A 15,161-nucleotide genomic window follows, 5' to 3' on the forward strand; every position below is an offset into this window, starting at 1 on the left:
TGTTCAGCCCCTCCCCTGGTCCTTGCTAACGTTTTTTGCTAACATTCCCCTTTCTCTTCAGACTCCTTGCACCACAGCTTTCCCCTTCATTCTCAACAAATGTTCTTGCTTCCTCCATCACTGAGAAAAACAAACACAAAGCTTCCTCAACTTGCTGGATCTTCAACTACAAACTCATCTTCACTTGCCTCCACCCTTCCTTCCTTCCCTCCTGTCTCCTGGAGGCGTTGTCCGTCATTCTGTCCACAGCTCATCCTTCCACCTGTGCCCTGGATCTTGTATTCTCCTCCCTCCTCCGCAGGCACCTTGCTCTGACAGGCCTCTTTTCCCCTGTATCACTAACTTCTTTTCTGACTCAGTTCATCAACCTGTCAAGCCTATTTTGTACTAAACAAATAACCCTTGTCTGATCCCAGATTCTCTTTACCTTTCTTTCTTCTACAGCTGCAGTGTACTTGCTTTCTCCCTTTATTGTCCCTCCTATTCCTATCTCAATCCGTTTTCATCTTTATTTTGTTCTCACTCCTGTAGCTTAAGCCTCAAATAACCTCCATTCTTCTCCATTCAATGGATGGTTTTTGTACTCTAAGCTTATATGAACTTTCTTCTGCACTTGACATTACTGATCACCCTCTTCACACCTTAAGATTTCCTCTGCTATTGGTTCCTAAGCTTCTCTCCCACTCTCTCCTGGGTCTCTTCCATCTCTCCATCTGTTCTTTCCTGGACTCTTGCAGAGGCCCCTCTGCTCACTCACCCCTTACATATTGGTGTGCCCTAGACTATAACCTTGGTTGTCTCATCATCTACACTCACCTTGAAAGACACCAGCCAAACCCCTAGTCTCAACTACCATTATTATCCTGTAGACTCCTAAATCTGTCATCCCAGATTCTTGGCTGAACTCTATAACCGCATATCCAAATGCAACAAAACATCTTCACTTGGATTTCCCACAGATGCCTCAGACAGCACATGCCAAGGTAAGCCTCTCAATTTCTACTCCCAACCCTATGTTCCCAAGTTTATCTGTCCAAACACTCAAGTCAGAAATTTTATCTGGACTCCAGCATCTTTCTTGTGCCCTACAACAGGTCACCAGCTTCTTAATATCATCCTTATCTGTATTATTCTTTCCATTTCTTTCACTATTACCTTACCTCAGGTCCTGATCAGTCCTGGCTTATACCCAAAGCCTCTTCACTAGCCTCCCTCCTCTAGCATTTGTGTCCCTCAAGCTTACCTTCTGCACTGTTGCATGGATGATCTTACAGAGCTGATGACAAATTTTATCAGACATTGCTCACCTGTTTCAATCCCTCAGCAACTTCCAGTGGCTTTCAAGAGACAGTTTAAACTCACTTTGGCACACCCGGCCTTTCATAACTGGCCACTGGGATGTATCCCAGTGTCATGTCTGCCTCACAGAACTCTGTGTTTGGTAGTTTCTTTTTTTTCTTTTAAAGATTTTTATTGGGGAATTGGGGGGATGGGAACAGTGCTGGGGAACTGGGGGAAGAGGAACAGACAAGTTGCTGTCCTTTTGTTCTTCAGTCTAGTTGTGGAGGACGTTGCTTCACTGGCCCAAGTTGGCACCATCATTGCGCTCTTCCTGGGCAAGGCAGATCAGTCGCCGGCTTCTGGACGGCCACTCACCGCGGCTGCTGGCCACTCACGCTGGCTGCTGGCTACACACGGTAGCCCATGGCAACCCACTGCCACAGGGGCTGCAGCCTATGCCATCGCCAGTGACTCATGGCATCCCAGCTCCAGATTGAGCTGTTGTTCAGCATCTTAGCTGTAGAGGGCAGTGTCACTGGCCCTCATATATGGGATCCGAACTGGGGCCCTCTGGCGTCCCAAGCCAGTTCTTAACCATTGCACCACTCGGCCGGTAGTTTCTTTTGATTGCGATGTCCTGAGATTCACTCCACTTACCTCTAAAAAGAGAGGGTTTAGTGAGAGTTGTTTACCCATGGAATTGGCCTAGACATACAAAGTTTTCAGGAATTGAGGTTCTCTCTCTCTCTCTCTCTCTCTCTCTCTCTCTCTCTGTGTGTGTGTGTGTGTGTGTGTGTGTGTGTGTGTGTGTGTGTGTCCGTGTGTCCCATTCTCCTCTCCAACTAATTGGCTTCCTCAAAACTTCATAACCATATTTTTCACTTGGGACTGTAATGCCTGCTGTACACCTGAGTCTTCACAATCATTTTTCCTCTTAGCCTCTTGGTTAACTGGCCCAGATCTTTGGTCACCCATTGCATAATTCCTTAATGGCCCTTCTTTGATGACCCAATTTATCCCTTCAAACACAGGCCACATACATTATAGGACATTGGCTGCTTAACAGAGGCTTCAGCTGAGTCAACTGCCCACCACCCCAACTATGGCCAGGAGACCTACTTCACATGGAAGAGTTTATGTTCTATTAAAAACTCATATTTATATAACTCTTAGGTGTTAGACATTGTCTTTAAATATTTTATATGCATTAATATCCATTCAAAACAATCCTGAGAAGTAGGTTCTATTATTACTACCGTCATTTTACTGTTGAGGAAAATAAGACAGAGAGGTCATTGACCTACCTAACTTCTTACAGCTGTTACAAGGCACAGTCTAGATTCAATCTCAGGCAGTCTAGGTCCAGACTCCCTGTGCTCTTACCTGTCAGTTCCTACGGCCATGGTGTCAATTCCCTTAGAAGCGGGAGCTGGGGAAGAGGTGACCAGACAACAGGTGGCATCTCTTGTTCCCCAAAGCATCATGCTGGCTCCCACCTTTTTACCTTTACATAATAGCTGGTCTCTCTACTTGGAATTCCTTTCTCTGTCTCTACATGTATGAACACTGGGGAATGGATGAACAAATACAGTAGCTGCATAGCCTTCAGCTCATCCCTTCCTCTTTCTGGGTCTCAGGTCCCTCATCTATAAAACGAGGGGACTGAACTGGAATCTTCAAATTCTACAATTGTGTAACTTTAAGAAAAGAACAAAGCCAGCTCAGAAATCAAAGGTGACTACAGTACCATTTTGATATTCCTGTCATCTTACAGCAGTCGAATTCTCTGTTGTGACACTTAAAGGGAATGTGAACATTGCAGTGACTCCGTAAATGTTTAATGATATGGGTTGCTCCTGAAGTACAACACCCTAGCAAATGGCAACCACTTGCTCAGACGACGGTGCACGGAGTGGGTGCCGATCCCCTTTCCACAGCAGATTTCAGGTTTGTCTCTAAGCCTGAAGCATCTCCTTTTAACTCCAAAGCTTCAGAATTCTAATGAGGCCAAAAAGCAACTCTGTTCGATCAAGACGTGTGTTTTCCCTGTTGAATCAGATCCGTCGAGGTCGCCAACAACCATCCACCGTAGTGGTTGGAACGCCAACTTTTACATTAAATGAAATGAAAGTTTATAGGGGCTACGGCCTTAACTGGGGACTCTCTTTTGTGGCTTTTCTTTTAGTGTGTTATTTGTCAGATTTTTATAAGAACATTATTGCTTTAAGAAAAAAAAATTAAATCCTGAGAAATTACTCTCAGTCTAACGAGTTCTTTTCACTGACTTCAGACATCATTAGGGGAGGCTATAGCCTAGGGCTGTGCATGAACTTTTTCTTCTAACTGTACACTTTATGTATAATTTAGCTTTCTTGCCTAAATTATTCAAGCAAATAGTGAGTGAAAATAATGGAGTTCACTGAAACCTTCCAGAGTATTAAAATAAAACAGTTTTTTACGTAGGTTTGAATTTTTAAGCTTTTTAATCATGGGTTTCAAATGGAATACACATGTCTGGCTTTTCTTCACTTGTCTTCTGTGTCTTTTTCAGAAGGAGAGAAGAAAGGAAACTAACTTTAGTAAATAATCCATTAATTAATCACTGGTGCTGATAACAGCTCAAAGGTGAAGTAACAGTATTTGGAAACAGCATGTTGAGTGGCCAAGGATGTGACTGGCACATGTTTTAAAAGGTAGACACTTTTTTTTCCATTACTTGAGCAGGGCCGAAATTGAGTGGTATATTTGAAAAAGAGAGCTAATCTGCTTAATTTAAAAAGGAAATTACAGTAGCAGGATTTGTACTCAAATTGCCCCCAATTTATTTCTTTTAAAGAACCAAACGCATGTTCTAAACAATAATATTTCATCTTGGATGTGCATTGCCTGGAAACCTTATCTTTATCCTTGATAATTCTGGAGTGAATTTGGAAATCTTTGGAAGAATGTGGTTTTTCTGGCATATTTGGTACCGTCCCCCAAAGTGGGGATGTGGCCCAGGATTAGGAACCCAATTAGGATATTTTGATATTCCCAAATATCACCTTTTATCCATCAGCGATCAGAAGCAGCATCCCTTTCCAGAATAAAAGGAAGTCGTTATCAGGGCACATTGTCTCTGGCAGCAACAAAAGCAATAAGAGCAACCAGGGCTGTGGAAGGGAAGGCACCAGTGTGCAGCAAAGAGCTACAGATGCTCAATTCTGAAGAGGCAAACGAAAGCTTGCGAGTAATAGATGAAGAGGGACAATGGCTACAGCTCTTTGTAGGGGAAAAGAACCACCTAGAATAACAGACCTATAAGTTTAATTTATTGGCCTGATTAGACACAGGAAAGAACTATCACAAAATCAATTTTTCAACACATAGGCTAGAACAGGGTATTAGGTAGTAAGCACTGTGATATTATAAAGACTGTTAGAGTCTCCTGTGATGGTAGAAAATACAGTGAACAGAGGGAAAGTAAGAATGCATCCTATATTGGTTTTAATAATATGTTGCATTCTCTCCATCATGACATTTTAAACAATTATCTGGAAAAAATTATACTTAGAAATCCAGTTATTTTAAACATTGACCAAAGAGTCATGAGATGTGGGTTCAAATCTTAGCTCTAACATGGAGGAATCATAGGCAAGTTACTTCACCTCTCTAGGTCTGGACTCCTGATCTGTAATATGAGGGAGCTGGACATCTCTAAGGTGAAAATTATTTGACTGCTCACCTAGAAATTTCAGTTACTGCATGTGTTCACATAAGGCTCAAGTTTCTTAACCCTCCAAGACTCAATTTCCTTATCCAAAAAGGGAGGTGATAATATTGTCAGGGCTTAGGGTTGTTAACAAGTATTGAAGTAGATAAACCCTATGAAACCAAGTGGTCAACACCAGTGCTTTCAGTAGATACCAACCCCTGCTGCTTAACAGTGGGAGCCAGGACACTTGGGTTCCAGTGTCAAGTCTATGCCTGACTAGCTAGCCTTGAACAAATCCTTTAACCTCTCTTAGCCAAGATCCTCCATCAGGCAAAATAGTCTGGTGTACACACTATGATTAGTTGAGTGTGACTCCCTCCCCTGCATGTTCTTCACATCCCTCACCCTCTGCTCTCTTCCATTCTTTCTTTGAGGAGGTCTCTCTTATCCATTCTTTTGTTGTTCTTTAGGTCTCCACTCCATTCCCAAGCCCTTAGCTCACACCCAGATTTGAAAAGGAGCCTACCATATTAACATAAGTGAAACTCATTCTCTTTTCTCCTGGTTTTTCATTTACAGTAAATGCAGCCTCTGTTCCATCTAGTAAATGTACCCATTTGCTCAAGTCAAAAATCTAGACATCATTTCTCTTAACCACAAACTCTAGTCCATCAATGGATCCTATTGATTTAAAATCCAAAATATACCCTAAACCAGACTACCTTCTCCCCTAGCACCTTACTCCAAGTTTATCTTACCTCATATAGTTTATTATAATAGCTTCCTAACTAGTCTTTCTGATTGTACTCCTGGACACCTCCACCAAGAAGCCTGAGTGATCCTCTTAAAACTAACACAAGTCACGCCTCTCCTTTGCTAAAAAACAAAAAACAAAACAAAACAAAAAACCTCTCCAATACCTTTCCCTTGTACTTAGGGGAAAAAAGCCCCAAACCCTTTGTCACGGACAACAAAATATTGCAGATATGGCCTGTGATCACTTCTACTTAATCTTGCATACCCTCCTTACCACTCACTGCACTTCAGTTCATCATCACTGATGATTACCACAGTCAAAAACAAGTCTGATAAAGATGTGTCATCCTTGGAGGCTAAATCAGATGGAGCCAAGTTCTCCCTGTCCTTTCAAATCTCTGTGAAATGTACCTTAAGCCCCGTATCCCATGTCCTATGGAAGACAAATGCCCCAACTTAGATTTCTGTGACATACAGCACCTGCAAATTTTCACGTTCACTCATTCTTGGTGCCAACCTCCCTCTCCCACTGAATTCTTGATCTCATTTGGGCCGATCCTCCCTTTTAATTCCCCCCAAATATAATCACACAGGTTCTAATGTGTGTAGTAGGCTTCACTGAAGGTTTGTGTCCCCAGAGGGGTTTTACATGACAGAAAGCGCACCAAGTAGAACTGGATGTTAGACGTCTCCATTCTTAGGACTTTCTTGTGCCTCCCTGGCCTGGTTCACCCAGCCCCAAGCTCTTTGTTAGCCCCCATTCACTGTTCAACCCACTGCAGATGCCTATTCGTTTCTTACAGAGCACTGAGCTATGTTCATTGTTTTCTTCCAGCCCATCATCAGGGCCTTACTTTGAATTTCTTGTGATTGATGCAGGACGTTTTCAAGGTTTTGTATTTTTATTTCTTCATTTTTCATGTCTTCTGTTTTTACCTTTAACTGTCATTTCTTGCTATTGACATGGTGCTTGCCTCCAACATTCATTCATTATCCTCTAATTTTCTGATTCTAAGCTAATATTAGCAGAAACACTTGCTAGGTAAATCAGTTCAAATTTTGTCTATGACAAATAAATAAACCTTGTAATGATCTCAGGAATTTCACTGCAGGTGCTTGGTGATATCTTTAGAGCCTGCTTTGCTCCCTGGTTCTCAGGCAGGTTCCATATTTGCAAATCCCCAAAGTGTTTTTCATAAAATAGCATTCTGAGGAACACTTATACATACTACATAAAAGGGGGGGATATATGACTAAATAAATCTAGGGAATACCCATGGGAGCACAGTTAAAGGGAGTTCCTTTTTGCAGAATTTCTCAGGGCATTCACTGTGTATGTTTAGTAGGGGGCATGTATAGAATATACAGGTTCCCAATGGGTCTTCTCATCCAAAGACCAAATTCCATTCTACATGATTGTCAGAGCCAGCCCATTGATTTGCTAATATGTGAGAGATTGTTATAGGATAATAATACTTCTACATACCACTTGGAGAGGCAGAATAAGAGCGTAGATTTTAGCACTAGATGCCTGAGTTAGATTCTCATCTCCTCCGTTTGTCAGCTGTGGAATCTTGGGCAAGTTGCTTAATCTATCTGTGCTATCTCATCTGCAAAATGAGGCTGTTAATAGTATCTACCTCAGTGAGGTTATTGAGAAGATTAAGTGAATTAATATACATAACTCATTAGAACAGTGTCCAGCACTGAGTAAATATTTTGCAAGTGTAAGCTATATTTGTTTTATTGAGTTATAATTAACATTTAACATTATATTAGCTTCAGATGTATAACATAAAAATTTGATATTTGTATACACTGAGAAATGATCACCACTATAAATCTAGTTACCATCCATTACCATACAAAGTTACAAATTCTTTTTTCTGGTGATAAGAACTTATAAAATTGGCCACCTTCAAATATGCAATACAGTATTATTGACTATAGTCACCATGTGGAAACAATCTGTGTCCATCGATGGATGAATGAGAGAAAAACAAACAAACAAACAAACAAACAAATAAATAAATAAATAAATAAATAAATAAATAAATAAATAAATAAATGGTCTTTGGAAAAGTCATGATGCATGTTTGCAACAGATGGCACTAGTTCATTTTTGGATGTACTAGAGTCGTTCGCATCTGTTATTGCTATGTCATTTGACAGCTGACAGGTCTAGCTTCATTCTAAAAAAAAATTGACTGATTTGGTTGAGTTTTGTAGATTTTACAAGTTGAAGATGGAAGACCAAATCGCATTTTTGCCATATTTTACTGTTTTACTTCCATAAAGGGAAGAACGCACGTCAAGCTTGTGAAAAGTTGCATAAAGTTTACTGTGACAATGCTCTACAAGAACGTCAGTGCCAACGATGGTTCACAAAATTCCATGCTGGTGATTTCGATCTCAGTGATGTTCCTAGGTCAGGGAGACCCACTGAGGTTGACGATGACAAAATAAAGGCATTGATGGAGTCAAACCCATGTTACACGACACAAGAGATTGCAGAAACATTGAACCTTCATCATTCAAGCATTCATAACCACCTGAAGAAGCTGGGATATGTAAGCAAGCTCGATATTTGGGTTCCGCATGAACTCAAAGTAGTTCATTTGACGGCGCATATAAACAGCTGCAATGTGCTCATTAAACGTGAGGAAAACAATCCTTTTTTGAAGCTACCGATAACTAGTGATGAGAAGTGGATTGTTTACAACAATGTGGTGTGCAAACGGTCTTAGTCCTGACATGATGATTTGCCTCAAATGACATTGAAAGCAGACATTCATCAGGGGAAAGTTATGCTCTCAGTGTGGTGGGATTTTAAAGGTGTTGTGTTTTTCAAGCTCCTACCAAGGAACCAAACAATTCAAATGTGTACGTTGGCAATTGGACGGTTTGAATGAATCCATCATTCAGAAACATCCAGAGCTTGTTAATTGTAAAGGAGTTGTGTTCCATTGCGACAATGTGAGACCACACACAAGTTTGATCACCTGTCAAAAATTGTTGGAGCTTGGATGGGATGTGTTGTCACACCCACCATACTCGCCTGACCTTGCTCTGTCAGACTTCCACTTGTTTTACTCTTTTCAAAACTCCTTGCATGGTATAACTTTCAATTCAGATGAGGCTGTAAATCAGCACCTTGTTCAGTTTTTTGCCGATAAAGACAGGTCCTTCTATGAACGAGGAATTCTGAAGCTCACTGATAGATGGCAAAATGTTACCAAACAAAACAGGCAATGTATCACTGATTGATCTTTGTTCTTTATATAAATAAATGACCTTTGAAAAACATACACAAAATGCATCATGACTTTTCTGAAGACCCAATATATAGTGGAATACCACTCAGCCATAAAAAAGAATGAAATATTGCATTTGAAACAACGTGGATGGACCTTGAGGGTACTATATTAAGCAAAATAAGTCAGATAAAGACAAATACTGTATTATTTCACTTATATGTGGAATCTGAAAACAAAACAAATAAACCAACAAATAAAACCTCATAGATACAGAGAACAGATTAATGGTTGCCAGAGGGGAGGCGGTTTGGGGGCTGGGCAAAATGGATAAAGGGGGTCAAGAGGTAAGCTATATCTTTATAATAGTTATTATTTCAAAGCACAAGCCCAGCTTCTTTGTAAAAATGTATCATGATTGATCTGATCATTTCATTCCATTCCCATTGGAGATGCTACAAAGCCTCATCCAACCAAACAAGCTCTCAGGAGGTGGCTCAAGAGAAATGAGAATTGATTTCAGTTCTTGTTTGACCCTCTCCCTGCTTCCAGCATTAGCTCCCAGCTTTCTGTTTCTTTCAGGCTGGTTTTCTCAGTTCCTACCCTCCATCATTTCCCATCCTCTCAATGTCCCTCTGTGCAGTCCTTTACCTCCATCTTTACTCCAGATTGTGCTGGAACAAGGCCCTTCCTGGGAGCCCCCTGACAGCCCTCCAGCTTCCATTTTTCCTCTGAGGTTCTTCCCAACTTCTTCTTCTTCACTGATCCCTGACTGCACCAGTTTCTGGACAAACCTTTCCGGGGAAAAAGCTCTTTCAGCTCCTGCTTTAGGCCTGCAGGCTGAGGAAAGGGGCTGGGATGCACTCACCTCCTCATTGTCACCTCCAGACCCTTTGGACTCTCACGGTCCTTCAACAAACTTCCCTCTAGAAGGTCCATGCGATCTAGTTATAATTCCTCCCCAATTTTATCTATCATTTTCTACACTTGCAATTCATGCATTCATCTAACAGGTATTTGTTAAAATACCTACTACGTGCCAGTGCATAGATTTCAAGCAGGTGTGCAGCCTTCCTTCCTACTTCAGCTCCTGTCTGCATCCCCATGACGTCAGCATCCAAGTGCAAGGCTCTGAAAGTGCCTTCACCTCCTCTGCTCCATCAGTCATTTCTCTATTTTGGAAATGGGTAGGCCATAGTAGTGACAGGCTCACCAACCCTCAGAAATGTTCCAAAGGACTGAAGCAGCAACCATCTTCCCTGTCTCTCTCTCACAATAGCGGCTCGTGCACTTCAGTGTCATCTGTACCCTCACCTCATCTTTATCCTCTTTATCTGTCTTCTTACTCAGCTTCAACCCAGTGGCCCAGCGGTCCTCTCTCTCTTACCTACTTCCATATTCATCTTTACTTTTGCTAAGGTATCCAGAGCAAGGTCTTCCATTTAGCAGGTACTCAGTAAACATTTATTTAATTGAACTATATTGAATGAAGTTGGGAAAAGAAATCCAATAATAGGCATAGCAAGTGGAATACCAAGTATAAAACACAACATCTAACAGTTCTTTATTGTTACACAGAGTATGCCTAAAGTAGTTTATTTTGCCCATTTTTTTAGTTTCACATTTTAAGAGATGCGTTGATCAATCTGGGGTGGCTATGAGTCTACTTTAAACACTTTATATTAATTTCATTTCTCTCTCTCTCAAGTAAGAATCAGAAACTTCTATATGCTGCTTTTTTGTTTCACTTAAAATTATATCACAAGCAGTTTACTACATCATAAATATTCTTTAACAATATGATTTTTTATTTTTTTAGATTTTTTTTACTGGGGAATTGGGAGAGGGGAACAGCGTTGGAGAATCAGGGAAGGGGAACAGACAAGTTTCTGCCCTTTTGTTCTTCAGTCTAGTTGTGGAGGACGTTGCTTCACTGGCCCATGTTGGTATTATCATTGCACTCTTCCCAGGTGAGGCAGTTGCTCGCTGGCCATTGGACGGCTGCTCAGGACAGCCCACTGCAGCCTTCAGTGAAGCCTACTCCGTCGTCAGTGGTGACTCATGGCAGCCCAGCTCCAAGCCGAGTTGTTGTTCACCATCTTAGCTGTAGAGGGCGCAGCGTCACTGGCCCGCATGTGGCATCCGAACTGAGGCCCTGCTGTGCAGAGCCTGCGTTCTAAGCCAACTCTTAGCCAACATGCCACTCGGCCTGCCCCGTTTGACAATATGATTTTAATGATCTCATGGAGTTCTGGTGTGGAACAATACACAAAATTACTTCGACAGTTCCCATCGAAAATATCATACAGATTATCTCCAATCTTTCAATGGACACACTGATACAAAATGCGGAGTGAAGGGCTCTAACCATTTGATGGTTTACATAGAATATCATATATAAATACTGGGTGAAAGGATATAAATATGTTTATGGTTATTGATACATATGGAAAAATACTCTGACGAACTCCCAAGAGGCAGCATCTAATAAAGACGGCTTTATCACATCTTTATCAACACTGGCTATTATTTTTCTTTTTTTAATTGCTAGTTTGATTTACTCAAAACCATGTAGTTCATAGGATATTCTTTTTTTTTTTCTTTTGTTCTTTTTAGGGTATTCTTAAAGTAATAGCTATGTTGATATAAAATTCATATGCCAAAAATTCAACCTACAATTTTTAACTTTTAAACTACAATTTTTATATATTTACAGGATTTTGCAAATATCACCATTGTCTAATTTCAAAACATTTTCATAACCTCCCCCGAAAATAAATTCCATACCAATTAAGAGTCACTCAGTTCCCATACCCTTTCCTCTCTTCCCACTGCAACCACTAAATTACTTTCTATCTCTATTTTTCTATCTTGATTTTCCTATTTGAGACATTTCATATAAATGAAATCATGCAATATTCTTTTGTGTCTGGCTTCTTTCAGAATTAGCATAATGTTTTCAAGGCTCTTCCATGCTGTTACATGTATCAGTAATTCATTTCTTTTTATGGCTAGATAATATTTCACTGTATGGACATACCACAATTTGTTTATTCATTCATCATTGGGTGGACATTTGGGTTGTTTGCACTTTTGGTTATGAATATACTACTATGAACATTTTTGCACAAGATTTTGTGTTGGCATATGTTTCAATTCTCTTGCATATATAATTTATAGGAGTAGAATTGCAGGGTCATATGATAACTTTATATTTAACTTTTTGAGTAACTGCCAATCATTTTTAAAATTGCCTGCACCATTTTACATTCTAATCAGCAATGTTCCAATTTATCCACACCCTTACCAACACTTGTTATTGTTCATCTTTATACAATATTATATTTTTTTACTGTAGAATAGTACAAGTGTATGTGAAGTCATATCTCATTATGGTTTGATCTGCATTTTTCTAATGACTTATCATGTTGAGCATCTTTTATGTGTTTATTGGCCATTTGTATATACAGAGGGTGCCAAAAGAATGTATAAACATTTTTAAGAAAGAAAAACTGTATTAAAATTGTAATACTCAATGTATGCTGACAACAAAAGATGAATACAAGTCACTTCTGCAATTACAAAAAGTGCTCAAAGTGGTTACTGTCAGCATCCAGACATTTCTGATTACGGCGAACTACTGCTTGAGCAACGTTGACCAAAGTGTCCACTTGTACATTTTTTTGGCACTCCCAATGTTTTTTGAGAATGATCTATTCGAATCCTTTGTCCATTTTTTAAACTATATTATTTGTTTTTACATCTGAGCTGTGTAAATCCTCCATGTATTCTTGATATAAGTCTCTGACCAGATATGTGATTTGCAAATATTTTCTCCCATTCCAAGGATTATCTGCTCACTTTGCAACTCCTTTGAAGCACAAAAAATTTGAGTTTTGATGAAGTCCAATTTATCTGTGTTTTTCTCTTGTTGCCTGTGCTTTTGGTGTCATAACTAAAAAAACTTGCCTATTCCAAGGTCATAAAGAGATAGGCCTATGTTTTCCTCTAAGAGTCTTCTAGTTTTATTTCTTACATTTATGTCTGGGACTTATTTTTCAGGGCAAATTTTTCAAGGTTTCATTAAAATATAATACCTACACAGAAAATGCACACAGTATTCAAGCTGATATATTTTTATAAACTGAACATTCCCATGTAATTAACACCCAAATCAAGAACCGTAACATCACCAGCACCCCAGAATTCTTTTTCCTTACTTATAGTCAATCCCCGCTCAACACACACACACATACACTTTTCAAAGGTATCCTGAGTTTTAAAAGCATAGCTTAGTTTTTCACATTTTTGCATTCTACATGAATGTAATCATACTGTGTATTCTCATTACCGTCAGTTTTCTTCAGCTTGACCTTATGTTTATGGGATTTATCTATATTGTTGTATGTGGTCATTATTCATTTTCACTGTAGTAAAGCATACAACTTTGTGATTACACCATAAACTAATTTATCTATTCTACTGTAGATGGACATTGGATAGTTTCCAATTTGGGGCTATTATGGATAATGACATCTACTCCTACTGCATTTCTTTTGGTGAATGAATGTATGCATTTCTGCTGTGTGTGTGTAAATGTGTGTGTGTGTGTGTGTGTGTGTGTGTGTGTGTGTGTTGAACTGTGGGGTCATAGTGTATGGATATATTCAGCTTTAGTAAATGCTGCTAAACAATTTTCAAAAGAGGTTGTACCAGTTGGTAGTGTATAGCTATCAGAGCAGGAGGTGGTGGCAGCTAAGTTAGAGTTGTAGCCGTGAGATGGAGAGAAGAGGTTCACAGTGGAGGCAGAGTCCATAGGATTTACTGATGTGCCTGTGAGGAAAGAGAAATAAAAAATTACTCTCAGGTCTTTGATCTGATAAACTGGGTGATTGGTGGTGCCATTTACTGAAATGGATAAGGGGAGGAGAAGTCGATTTGGTGGGATAGGAATTAATAATTCTGTTTTATAGACATGGAAAGAGTTAAATATCTTTTGGCTATCAAGTGTGAATGTTTAAGAGGCCACTGGGGAAGGACCAGGCTGGACATATATATGTGAGCATCATCATGATGTAGACTGGTATTCAAAGCAGTTAATGGAAAAAGGTTACTAAAAAAGACAGTGTAGATAAGAAAAAAGAACAACATTTAGTGATTATGAAGAGTAGGAAAAACTGACAAAGAAAAATGAAAAATACGAGTCAGTTTAGTAAAGTGGAAAGAAAGCCAGGTGTGTGGGAATTTCATAAAGTAGAGCTGAGTGTACACCATAGAATGAACATGATAAAACTTACTAACAAATCATTAGCTAATATGCTGCAACTATAAATATATATCCAATTATGACTATAGTTTACACCAGGTTAGCTCTGTTATTCATTCTCCTTCTCTCCTAACCAGGCACCTAATGAAGCATAGGAATCAGAGGTCCTAGGCTATTGCTCTTCTTCTACCCCTCCTCCCCTTTGCCCAATTCTTTTCAATCCACGTGAGTTCACAGGCAAAGAGTCACTTCTAAATATTAGAGCTGACATAATGCTGGTCAGAGCTCTTCATCCATCTAAGAGTAGCTGCTGCTTATGTGGTCTCTAAAGCAAGAAGACACTTGTCTTCATCATTTCAAATGTTACAGCCGTCTCCTCCTCTTTGTGTTTTTTGCATTGAAATTGAATGTAAACCTTTTAGGGATAATTTGCCACTTGTATTATGATATGTTAGGATGTATACACTAATCAGGAGCTGACTTATTTTTATTTATATGCACATGCTCCTTGATTTCTAATGGGGTTACGTTCTGATAAATCCATCATAAGTTGAAATAATGTTAAGTCAAAAATGCATTTAACACACCTAACCTATCAAACATCATAGCTTAGCTGAGCTTACCTAAAATGTGCTCAGAACACCTACATTAGCCTACAGTTGGGCAAAATCATCTAACACAGTGAGTACACTGTAGAGTATCAGTTGTTTGCCCGCAATGATCGCATGGCTGACTGGGATTCCACTGCCCAGCATTACAAGAGAGTATTGTACTACATATCACTAGCCCAGGAAAGATCAAAATTCAGAATTCAAAGTACACGTTTCTACTGTGTTTCTAATGTGTTTCGCTTTCAGACTATCATAAAGTTGAAAAATCATTAAGTTGAACCATTCTGAGTCGGGGACTT

Source organism: Hipposideros armiger, unplaced genomic scaffold (genome assembly GCF_001890085.2).
Source record: "Hipposideros armiger isolate ML-2016 unplaced genomic scaffold, ASM189008v1 scaffold_2, whole genome shotgun sequence".
Classification (NCBI taxonomy): Eukaryota; Metazoa; Chordata; class Mammalia; order Chiroptera; family Hipposideridae; genus Hipposideros; species Hipposideros armiger.